This window comes from Panthera uncia, chromosome D1 (assembly GCF_023721935.1).
Source record: "Panthera uncia isolate 11264 chromosome D1, Puncia_PCG_1.0, whole genome shotgun sequence".
Lineage (NCBI taxonomy): Eukaryota > Metazoa > Chordata > Mammalia > Carnivora > Felidae > Panthera > Panthera uncia.
Window position 1 is genome coordinate 100,570,730 of NC_064808.1, and position 12,722 is coordinate 100,583,451.

At 40.5% G+C, this 12,722-nt stretch overlaps 1 protein-coding gene across 1 annotated transcript in view; it reads right to left on the reverse strand.

Annotated features, from left to right (window-relative positions):
* Positions 1–12,722, reverse strand: part of NCAM1 (neural cell adhesion molecule 1) — a 312,221-nt gene that overhangs the window by 298,479 nt on the left and 1,020 nt on the right.

Below are 12,722 nucleotides of genomic sequence, written 5' to 3' on the forward strand. Positions count from 1 at the left end.
CCAAGAGAAAATGCATGTACTAGTGAATGGATGTGGACGTTTCCCACCCATTGCATCAACCTGCAGTGAAGCCCACCCACACAGAGACTTCCCAGAGCTTCTCACTGTCTCACTCCCAATTACTAATAAGTGGCTAAGGACCATTGTAATTTGAGAAATAAAATGAAACAGTATGAAACACAAGAGGAGATATTAAAAGATGATAAAGGGGAATTCAGAGGATAAAGAGATAACACAGGATACAAGAAAATTTTTCTAAGTTTATTTTGAGAGAGGCAGAGATATTGCAAGTGGGAGAGGGGCAGAGAGAAAGGAGACAGAGAATCCCAAGCAGGCTCTATGCTGCCAGGGCAGAGCCCAACATGGGGCTTGAACTTACGAAACCGTGAGATCGTGACCTCAGCCCAAACCAAGAGTTGGTGGTGGCTTAACTGACTGAGCCACCCAGGCATTACAAGAAAATTTTTCTAAAATACTCAGAAATATAAAAGATATTGTACCAAGAAACAAGAAGAGAAAACAACCAAAAAGACAGTCAGACAATAAAACAGAATTCTTAGAAATTAAAAACATGTTAGCAAGATAGAAAATCCAATTTGGCAAGAAGCTGACAAAACTTCCCAGAAAGTAAAAGGTGGAGAGTTTCAAGGACAAAGAAATGAATGTAGGAGAGAGAAGACAAAAGGAAAAAAAAATTAGAGGAGCAATCTAACTTCTGAATAAGAGCTCCAGAGAAAAGAGAAAAAACAGAGATATGAAAATACCAAGTAAATAATGCAGGAACATTTCCTAGCACAGAAAAACATGAATTTCCAGACCAAAATGGCCCACTGAGAACCTACCTCCCATAAATAAAAGCAGACCTACAACAAAGTACAGCATTGTGAAATTTCAGAATACTGTAACAAAGGGAAGATCCTAAGATCTTCTAGATGAGAAATAAATAATTTCTGTACAAAACATTACAAATCAGAAAGCATTAGATGTCACAAATGCAACAATGAAAGCTAGAAAACAAAAGTTTTGAAGGAGCAATACCTTCCAAATCCTTGGAGACAGCAATTTCCAACCTGGAGAACTGTATATGAGGCAAATATAAATTAACTGCTGCAAGCATAGATCACCAACAGTCAAAAGTGAAGAATGAGAATAAGGTCTAGGATATATGCCCTCTGAAGATGAAAGAAAATAGCCACATTTGAACATATTGACAGGGAATTTACATGTCAGTCTGAGAGGTGGATAATGAATTAGTGATAGGTATATAGAAAACTAAGCAAAGAAAAACTAAGGCCATCATAAACTTCAAGAAAGACAGTACATTATATAAGAAATGAAATAAAATCATATAATTGCTCAATGCTCAGCTGTGAATAATATTTACATGGTCATAATAATGTAAACATTAAATATTGTTTAAATCAAAAATGGAAAAATTGTTATATTGGGAGGCCAAGGTAAAGGAAGTAAGGGGGCAGAGAGTATTGTACGAATACTAAACCCACAGAGAATAAAGTCAATAAATAATGCCTGAAACTGACAAAGTAAGAAAGTATAAATATGGACATTAAAAAAGGTAGAAACAACTAAATGAATAGAAAGTGGATGCTTCAGGGAAGTCAAAATCAGAAACAGGAAGGATAACGGAGGGGTTAAGAAAGGGTAGTAAAGGTTGAGGCAGGGGACTAATGTTTCATGTTTTATAAAATGACTTAACTTCTTAAACAATAGGCACATGTCATTTTGCCAAGAATAAAAATTAAATTTAAGAAAGGGAGGAATTACAACCAATGAATTCTAATTGCTTGAATAGTTAGGATCTTTAATCCCAATACATACGTACTATAATGTAACGGAGAAGAGAGAGAGACGCTGGCTGACACAACTTCTCTTGATGGTAAGTAAATAGCTGTGGAATTCAAGCAGAGCTGAGAGGCTATATATAACAAGGTCACTCTATAGGAATGAAATATGAAATATCCTTTGTCCTAAATCATTGGGGATTAGAATGTCTCATGACGCTTTTTCCATATGAGTAACACTAATTATATTACCTTTCATTCCAACTTACCACTGGTGAAGAGAGTGGTACCTACATCTATGTCTGTTTCATGTTTGCAACTATACAGAGACTCCTTGAAATCATACCTCCTTCATTACATAGGACAGAGCTGAATATGAAAGACACATGCTCCAAAAACTAATCCATATAAGTTTTGCCTGCTGCTTGAATAGGCCAATAGTTGGCTCTTCCAAATGAGGCTCAATTATGAACACCCATTATTTATGCTGCACTATGTTACAGACATTCCCTTGGAACTTTGTCATGTATAGAACTTTGTGTTCTTGAATCTGTTTTTCATAATTTTTCCATCCATTCAAGTTACTACATCTTCCTACTAGTATACTACCAATATACCTAATAGTCATGTTTCCTTGATTCTAGTTTGAGTCTCAGAGCCCTTCTAAATGTGGTAGAAACTAGGAAATTAACTAAGAATATATGCACTCTTTCTGGGGGAAAAAAAGGCTAAAGGACTTCTATGGGTCAAGTGCATACAATTAAATGCATGGGCTTTGGGATATCTATTTTGGCTATCCAGAGGCATCTTTCTCTTACTTCTTCTTTTTTTCCCTTATTCTTCATGCTTCATGTTCCAAAGATTTAAGGATGCCAGACAAATGACTTCCAGATTAATGACGTGTCACCAATATGATCTTTGGCAGCAACCATTTATTTAAGTACACTAAATTTTATGGCTCTACTATTATGGTGAATTGACAGGTTTAAAATTAACCCTATGCAAATAGAAAGGAGAACCTATATAAGCCAAGTTGTTTTTTTAAATTCTACTTTTTTCAAAACCAAGATCTACCAGACTTTGCTTCGAAAGGAGTTGAAACAAACAGCTAAGCAATCAGCCATGGTGTTTCTAACTCAGTTGCAATTCATGGTGATCCTGAACTCTCAGAGAATGAAAACTAAATGGGAAAAAATGTGATTCTAATTATAATCAATACTTAAATCCAACACTAATTGTACACCCCTTCACTGTGAACTTTAACAGAAAGAAGGAAAATGGGAAAAAATTACTGAGCTTACTCTGTGCCAGACAGTTGCATAAATTACCTCATTTCATCCTGACAATAACCCTATTAGGCGGGTATTATTATTCCTGTTTCACAGAGAAATAAACTGAGCATTGGAGAGATTAAATAACTGGCTCAAGGTCACAGAAAACAGAAGACCCAGGGTGCAAAATGCCAAGTTTGATGTCAAAGGCCCCTGAGGCTCCCCCTACAGTATGCGCCACTCTATAACACTACAAGGAGATACTAAATTAAGAAAGGAAGATAATGTGTAATTATAACTCAGATCAAAGAGCTTGTGCTGGATTTGCATCTCCTCGTGCTCCTGACAGCAGGTCTTTAAGCTTCCAGGTTGCACCCTGAATCCAATTCTCATACAGCAACTGCAGCTTCACTAGCAACTGGCAGCATCTCACACCGACGAAACGGACACTCGGAGACGCAGTATGAATAAAAGAACATCAGGAGTCAGTCACGCCCATGTCCCCTCTTTTGCCAATCTCACAAAAACAATGCGGCCAATTTGTGACAAACTGAACAAACTTCAAAAGGTTTTGCTATCAACAAACCTTTTTTAAAGGTATAGAATAAAGGTACAGATATCATGGGCAATGGTGCGAGAAAATAAAATGGTGTCTAAAAATTATCACCTACCATGATAAATGAAACCAGTGGGGAGAAAACCCTCTAACATTATCCTCTTCTTCTCAGGTGACCCCATCCCGTTGTCCTGTGAAAGGTTTGTTCATGACCTGGCTTTTTTCCCTTGTGCCCAGATGGCCCCCCAGTCTGAAGCCTTTCCCCACCCCAACACCCCATCCTTCCTTCTTTGTGGTCAAATACCCTGGCTATCCACTCCTCCTCTGTCTTTGGCTCTGAGAATGTGAATTTCACTACCCAACTAAACTTCTCTAAGATCCCCACTCTCCTCTGATTCAAACCCCCAGTTTTCCACTTGTGCCTCATCTTTCTTACACACATATCCACTTTTAACGACTACCGCCCACTTTTTAATACAGTATTTATTTTACAATCTGAATACAAAACAATGTATGCTCATTAGAGAAAACTCAGATGGTAGAAAAAAAAGGTGTCTTCTTACAGTCTTAGTGAATGACAGACATTTTTTTAAAAAACAAAATCAGTATTATATACAACATTTGTTTCCAACTTTTGTCCACTTTATTCTTCTCTACCAGGTGTTCACACCACTAGGCTCTGGTCCCCACCCCCTTTTTTTCAATATCACTTTCCAAATTATGGACAAGATGCCATTCTAAATGCTACATAAAAACTACAACATAAATATTTCCGGGTGTAATGAAGATTGCACAATACACTGATTGTAATCTATGAGGTCTTCTCTCCACTGGAAAGGAATACAAATACAGACTACGATGATCGCTCAGTCTTCTTGGTACCCCGCTCCCAGCTGGGCTCCTGCATCTTCCTCCCAAACATGCAACACATCACCTACCTCATCTATGCTTCCTAGATGTAAAGCAAAATCCTGACTACAAAGCCTCCAGCTGTCACTATACTGGGAAAAATTCTCCAACCGCCCTAGCGCCCAGGTAATTTTTCCTCTGCCTCTGAAATCTTAGCCACATATCTGCCTTTAGATGCTACCTGGTACTCCCAGTTGCCTTTTCATTCTCCACTAGATAGTAGGCTAACAAAATATTGTACTGTTGAGTTTTTGGAGCTCTGTTGTACACCTGCAGCTAAAAGACTGCATAGATGCCCAGCAAGTATTTCTGCTGTCACTGCTGCTCCCTATGCCCTTAAACCATTAGGTATCTGCCCTATACCCTCTCTGCCCCACAGAATGGTTTAGCCTCTGTCTAATCCTATATTCCTCTATCTATGACATTATTTTTTATCTGAGCCATAATTAGATATGTTTTCCATCACAACTGGGTCAAGAAAAGTTTCACAAAATACTTACCCTTGCTACAAAGATACATACACTCTTTTCCATTCCATTCCCTCCCATTCCCTCTTTCCTCTATTTTTCCCTTCCTTCCATCCTTCCTTTCCTGGTTTTTCAATGCTGGTGGAAGTCTATTTGAATAGATTTTACCACTCACAGTTGAAAATACTGACCTAGAAGTTAAGATACCAGGACGCCCAATTTTTTTTTTTTCTAAAACCTAATCTATGTAGAACTGAGGTCTATTTTTCATTCAAGGTAACGCCTTTTCTCAATTTCCCCATCCTGTTGACAGCTCCATGATTTTATTCCCTTGGGTTTGCAACTTAAAAGGTTTTCTCTCTCCCAGTCACCTACCATTTTGGATCTATCATCTACCCCAGATGAGTCATTTGTCATCTCTAACCTCTCAGCTGTGTGCCTTTTTTATCCTTATCCCAAACCACTGCAAGTGTACTTCCTAAGATTATCTGTTTTACAAACTATATCACGGTTGGATTCCTTTAACAAGCCCCTCTGGAACATAAAAATTTGATTTTTATAAAATTTTATAAAACTTGATTTTTGTGTAGCAAAAATCCTTTTCCTAACACTATTTGGTCCAGCTACAGAAACTAACACCCCCTCCAAGTACTGCAGTGATCCCTACCAGTTTCCTCCTATTTCTCTATTAATTCAAAGCTAGCATCAAACACAGAGACTAGAACAGCAGATGTTCAAGTGTTATCATGGAATATAACCTTAAATATTTTAGAAAATGATTTCTCCAACATCCCTCTCCTTTGTCTAGCGTTTAAGATTTTAATAAGACCTGGCCCAATCTCCAGTCTGCTTTCAATGATCTTGAAGACCAATTCTCTAGCTAGACCCATGCTGTCCTACAGAGAAATGGGTCCTCTCTCTCCTTATCTGTCCTTATGCCCATGAGGGTCCACATCAAATACCAGCTTGTCCACACCTTCTTCTGGACATTAAAACGAACCGAGATGATGAGACGATTTTTGTCTTTCTTAACAATTCTCACAATTAGTATTTGCCTCCTTTTTGGCAATGATTCATACAGTACCGTTCATGATTTCCTGTCTGAACTAAGTGTTGACTCCCCAACCATCTGAAAGCTTCTGTAGGACTGGTATGGTATTCTTGTTTTCCCCCTCAGCCTCCAGGACAGAACTTTGCACATCATATTCACAGTACACATATTTCCTAAACATTTCAAAGAAAACCTCCGCTCAAGATGAACTTTTGAAAAGCACATATTGAGTGCCTAACTTGTTTTACATATGAGATTTTATTTAAGCTCACCAAAATCCACAACGGAGGTATCATGATCCCCATTCTACAGACAGAGGGAGCCAGGCCCAGAAGTGCAGCAAGGTACAGAATGTCACTTACAATGAGGGCACTCAAACTAGACTTGTCAGACCCAAAGCTCTTGGTTTGCCCCTCCCCCCAGTCACCACTCCCTCACTTCTGGCAGACGCCAAGCAAATTCACATCCTGATGCTGTGTGTATTCAGATGGTCCTCACTTCAGAACATGAGAAGATGGAGTCAACTATGCACGTATGGTCCCAGCTTCACCCCTGTAAACTACTTAAGATTTTCACGGCCTCAGCTTCTATTTCAAGACCTGACACAATCTGGCCTCACAGAACTTTTCTCCCCCCCTAATATTGGGCCACTTCTCCCCAAGCACCCCCATGCTGTTCCCTCAGCATCACCCTATGCATTCATCTCTCCACCACCTGAATCACTTCTGCTTCCTGCTCCAGGGACTGGAGGCCCAGGCCCAGCTTAAGGGGGTCCGAAGCAGAGTTAATGGCTTTCTTCCCTGTGCTCCAATGGTGTCTAATTCATGTCTCTATTTATAAGGATGGCATGTCTATCTCCCACACTACATGGTGAACTCCAGAGGCAGAAGCATAGCTTCCTTGACCTTATAATCTGAAACCCAAAACAATCTGGAAGCAACTTGGCCTTGTCAAGATTTCAGGAAAGTTTGCTGAATTAAATGGAATTTACGAATGTGTGTTGTGATTCACTGTTTGTTGAATTAAGTAGTCAATCAACCAGGTCTCAAATGAGAATACCATCTGCTCTTATTTCACAGAGTTTTGTAAATGTCACCTCTTCACCCCACCCCAACCACACAAAGGTGGGATCCCTGCAATAATCTTTTAGAGTATCCTGTTCCCGTCCTTATTTTTTTTTTTACCAGAATATGGGATTATAAATATTACATGTATGTTACTGGTTTAATGTCTGTATTCCTCCACACTTCGACTGGAAGTTCCATGAAGACAGAGACAATGTATGTTTACCACGGCATTCCCAGAACACCGCACTCAATAAATCTTCCGTGAACAAATGATATGAAGACTGGATGACAGAATGCAGAGCAAAAGTCTGGGACTGTACGATGATGATTAAGACATAATTACGGGGATTATCGATGCAGTTTCTCTCCTTGTAGATAGCTAACACAAAATCTGAGTCTCTTTTCCAACACAGCATATGTCTTTAGTTGGCAAAAATACTTCCTGCCCTGCCAGTAGGGCATTTATGTCTGACTCATTTGCATAATAATAGCAATTACTTTATTTTATTCCAGATAGTAATTTACAAAAATATAAGCAGGGAGAAATATTAAATCAACTCAAGTCTCACTTAAGATTTTCTGTAAAATAAAGAGGTCAAATGGCTGCTTCTTTCTAAAAACAATTTTGATTTTGATGTATGACTCTGATCTTCAAAGCACTACACAAACAACCTTTAGGAGACACGTGCTTGACAAACCGGAACAGTCAACCTATTTCTGAAGCAAGTGGACTCAAGCAGACCGAAACACAGTTGCTGGCACTAGGGCAGATGTCTGCAGGGCCCCCACATTACATGGGCTCCTTCCAAGGCTGTGTGGCATGGGGACCTGCTGACATGTTTTTGTTTAATTTTTTTTTTAATGTTTATTTTTGAGAGAGAGAGAGAGACAGAGCATGAATGGGGGAGGGTCAAAAGAGAGGGAGACACAGAATCTGAAGCAGGCTCTAGGCTCTGAGCTGTCAGCACAGAGTCCGATGCAGGGTTCGAACTCACAGACCGCGAGATCATGACCTGAGCTGAAGTCAGATGCTCAACCGACTGAGTCACCCAGGCGCCCCAAAGCCAACATGTTCTCATGGTCACTAAATTTTGTGGAAGAGTTTTTTATTTTCCTTAAATGGGGCCTTCAAAATTGCACATCCTTCAGGCACCATGAAACCCACATCAACCTTTGTGCTGATGGCTTTCAGCCTTATAAGGAGAATCACTTTTCTCTCTAACATATTCACAAGCAACATGACAGTGCAGGCATATTCAAGATTTTTTAAAGTCAAGCTCTAGTCACTGAAGAAGTCATGTTCTCATAATATCCTTCTTTGGGCCATGGAAAGAGCACTATATCTGAATATTATGGTTTTCTAGATCCATATACACCTCTCTTTCTCATCGATAAACATGGCTCACACGCACTGAAGTCCTGTGATCTCTAATATATTCACCACTCTAACATGGGGGCACTGCTAATTTTGCCATTTTGCAGAAGAGAAAGCTGAAACTTAGGGAAGCTATAGGGCTTGCCCCAAATCGGACAGCAAATAAGGGATATGCACAGCTGGGCTTTCAACCTGGGGTTGTGGGCCGCTCCCTCTTAAACTCTATGTGATCCTACCCTCTAGGTTTCTTGCCAGCAGAAAGTATTCCATCTCAGTCCTTTGAAATTCCCCACAGAACTGGAACTCAATTAATATATTTGATCAACGGTTGGAGGGAATACCTAATGTAACACAATCTCAACTGCTGTGACATTACTATAGATATTCCTAAAGGATGAGGTAATCAGATACCAAGGCCTGTCACATGTTATCTCAAGGATGACACCGACAGAAAACAGGCCAGTGTTGGCAGCTACCAATCAGAAAGTCCTGGGTGAGAATACAGAATGGAATAGAAAGAAGCCTTTCAAGTCCTATCATCGATGTGGTCTTTGAATTCAAAGGAAAACATATTTACATACATCTGACAGAAAAAGAATGCACAATAGGTACATTAAAACCTTTTCTCCCCCCGCAAAAAAACACACATACACAAAACAGAGCAAAGGGCTTATCTTTTCAGTGTAGTCGCGTTTTGGTCTCCAACTGCTCCAACCGGAAGCTAAATTAATAGTGCAGGAAGGTAGAAGTGTGTCATCCTAGCTGAAAACAGTTAAATCAGTGGCTGTGTGTAGACAAGGCCTAAAAGCGCCTTAACTGTAATGTATGGAAACTGCCAGAAAGGCTGCCATTTGGCACACAGACCAACATCAAAAGGCAATGACCCTAATGAGCATCTTCAGCAGACAGACAGCATTTCAAAAGTGCGAAATGAAAGGGCATAATGACACCACTAGCAACGCCAAATAATTTACATCCCTTTACATCAGTGAATGGTTTTAAGGGTTGGCACCGAGAGTTAGTACTGATAACAAAAAGGGCTAAACGTGACATGACTGCGACCTTCAGATGGACTTCTGGATGTTGTTGCCCTACTGTAGTAAGCACGTCGACCTGTATTATCAATGACTGTTTCACTACGGTTGTTTCCTCGTAGGAAAAAACTCTGGGCCTCGTAGACACCTACTCCGTAGGATTCAGAGGGGTCCCTGGGCATCCCCCTCTTCCTAAGAGGGCGTCTCTTACACTATTGCTCAGAGACCTATTTCAAGACATGTATGAAACTCTCTTCTGAATTTTACTCATTTCTCCTCTTTTTAACTCAAGGAACCTTAACCTTAGTCTTTTTTATTTCAAAACTCAAGTACTCATTATTACTACATAGCCAGTTGATTCATGGTTCCAATCTTGTCTGATTTGGACCCATTTTTAAGTACTAGTAAAATGCTATTTGTAATTTGCTGCCCTTTCTTTTAAAGATCCAGATGTTTCTTAGCTTATACATTTGTCAGAACACTACACTGAGGAGTTATCAGTTATGGAAGTGACATTAAAATATTTATCCTGACACCATGAAATATCTGTGGGCTCTAAGACTCAATACTTAAACAGTACCAGAGAGCCTTTTCTGCATGCCTTTGTCTCCTCTCAGGCTGCCTGTTCCCAGAAGACTGGCAGTGGCAGGTGGGACCCCATCTCTCTCCACCCTGCCGACTGCTTCTGCTCTCCATCACCACAAACCCAAGATTGGCAGGGAAAGTCCATACTGTTCTTTAGCAACAGGTAGTCAATCACTCATTTCGCACAAAGACAGGAAGGACTGTCTGTAAAATATCTTTGGAGGTCTGCCAGTAGCATTGAAGTCACTTTCTGTCTGGAGGGCAGCCACGGTGCTTTAACACTGAAGACGTAAATATGGGGAATTCATCAAACTCCTATTAAGTAGAGGCTTTGTCACCTTAAAAAATTAAGTGGTTGGATCAGAAATTCCCAAGTCCATATTTCATATTTCAAGCAGTGTAAAGTTTATAAGATGCCGTCTATAATTTAAGAAACCAAGTTCCATAGCAAACAAAAACATCTGTCATGTGTAAAGATTAGGTTTTGAATGAGAAAATGGTGCTATTTATTTTGAGAGGCAATTAAGACCTTGTTCCCTATGACAGAAAAATATAGATACAGATTACTTACATTAAACTACATATTACCTATCTGAGGAACTCGATTAATGATGAATGGACTCCAAAGAGAAGCACTATGCAAAACTCTTAGAATTACCGGTTTTCATGTGACTAACTGCTCCCTCTGATCCGTCGCCTTGAGTAAGCACCCACAGCCCTTGCTAAGACCACACCCATACCATAATTTTTGGGTTTGGTGGGGGTTTGCAAACAATTACTGCCTTAATTCTTGTACTATCAAGCTCAAGAAGCAGTTCACCAGTTAGGTCAACAAATCCTTAGTTTAAACAATTAGCAAAGAGACTCGGATAAACCTCCTTTATTGAACAAGATTATACTCTGCTATTTTCTGCTATTCCAGTATTACTTCTAAAAAAGTAGATCCTGAGGAAACATACCTGGGAAAAAAAGTCAACAAATTCAATCTGTTGAGGGAAGAAGGGGGAAGCTTCTTGAAAAAGTGACTTTAAAAAAATGTAAATTTTTGGACTAATGAAAGCAACATGATTGGTAGATGTTTAGAACCTTCACAGCAGGAATAGTAACTCAAAAACTATTAAATAAAGGACAGGCCACACTTCCACACTGTCTGCGTTATATTCTTTTTGTGTCTACCTGTGTTAAATTTTAAACAAATTCGGAGTTATTTCCAGTATTTTAATCTATGCTAATATTTGTCGAAAGAAAAATTAACTTTCTGGTTTTGGGATAGAGTCGTGCAACTTCTTCCACATTCTTCAGTACAACTATATTATATTCAGTTGCATTTTGTTCAGAAACACACCTTTCTGACCTTCAAATAAAAATCAACAAAAATAATATAGCTCGGCATAATTGTACTCACAGCAAACCTGACTGAAACACACCTTGATGATTCATTTAGTGAGGGATGTTGTATGTACTCATATACCTACTAGCTGGCTTCTGTGAGGTAGCAAAGGTGTCCTTTGTTCTTAATCAGTGCTACCTTGTTAGAAAACCAGTCAGTCCTATTCATTCCTCTACTCTAGCAAGTAAAATTGGAAGAGGATTGTAAAATTGCCAGATAAACACGACTCAACCATTCCAAATCATTCAATTTTTCCACAAAACATCCAGAACTGCTGTTAGAATAAACTCAAATTTGCTGTGTGATTCCGCAACCTTTCACCTTATTCGGAAAGAGCAAAAGAGACCAAAATGAGACCGGCTGCAGGACTGATTTCCTTTGGTGTTAAGGGTAGCATACGTTGTATTTAAATTTTCATACGCACTGTATAGAGCGCGGAGACTGACCTACCACTGTCCCTGAAAATACATTTGAGGAAAAAATAATAATTATGTTACTATTATAATAATTATTACTACGTATACACATTTACATATATGTGCGTACGTATATATAATACTGTTTTTATTTTCACCCTGACCCTTTGATTTGAAGGCTTCGATTTTTTTTAACTGTGGAATTATCAATATTTTAATGGAAAATGATTTCTCTTTGGAAAACCGTTCAACTTCTTTCTTTTGTTAGGCAAGCTTGTGTGCGTTTAGTGTTCTGCCTTGTCCCCATCCTCACAGTCCTAGGGCGGGACTGAGGCCGCTTTCCCTCCAGGGAACACTGATCAGAACGCCACCCTTGCCTGGTCAGCCACCGCATCCCAATCCGGGACTCCCTTGACGGGTACGAGCCTGCGCCTGCCCGCACATCCCAACACGGAAGGTTACACCCTTCACGGTGGTGGAAAGGTTGGCCAGCGATCCCTCCCAAAGGCCCCCCAAAGAGCAGGTCTCCATGACCACGCCCCCACCTCGAGGGGAGGAGGGCACGCGCGGAGACCAGCCGGCACCACAGAAAAGGGCAAGCCGGGTGCGGCCCCGGCCAGGTGGCGGAGGGACCAGCGACCTGCCGCGGCGCGGGCCGCCCGGCGGCTGAGGGTCCCCTCAACCCCCCTCGGCCCCACCCCCAGCCTCGCCCCCGGCCCGCAGCAGGCCGGTCGGCGCACGCGCGAGTCGGTGCTCCCAGCCACTGCGCCCTCCCAGGCTACAAGCTCGGTCCGGGAAG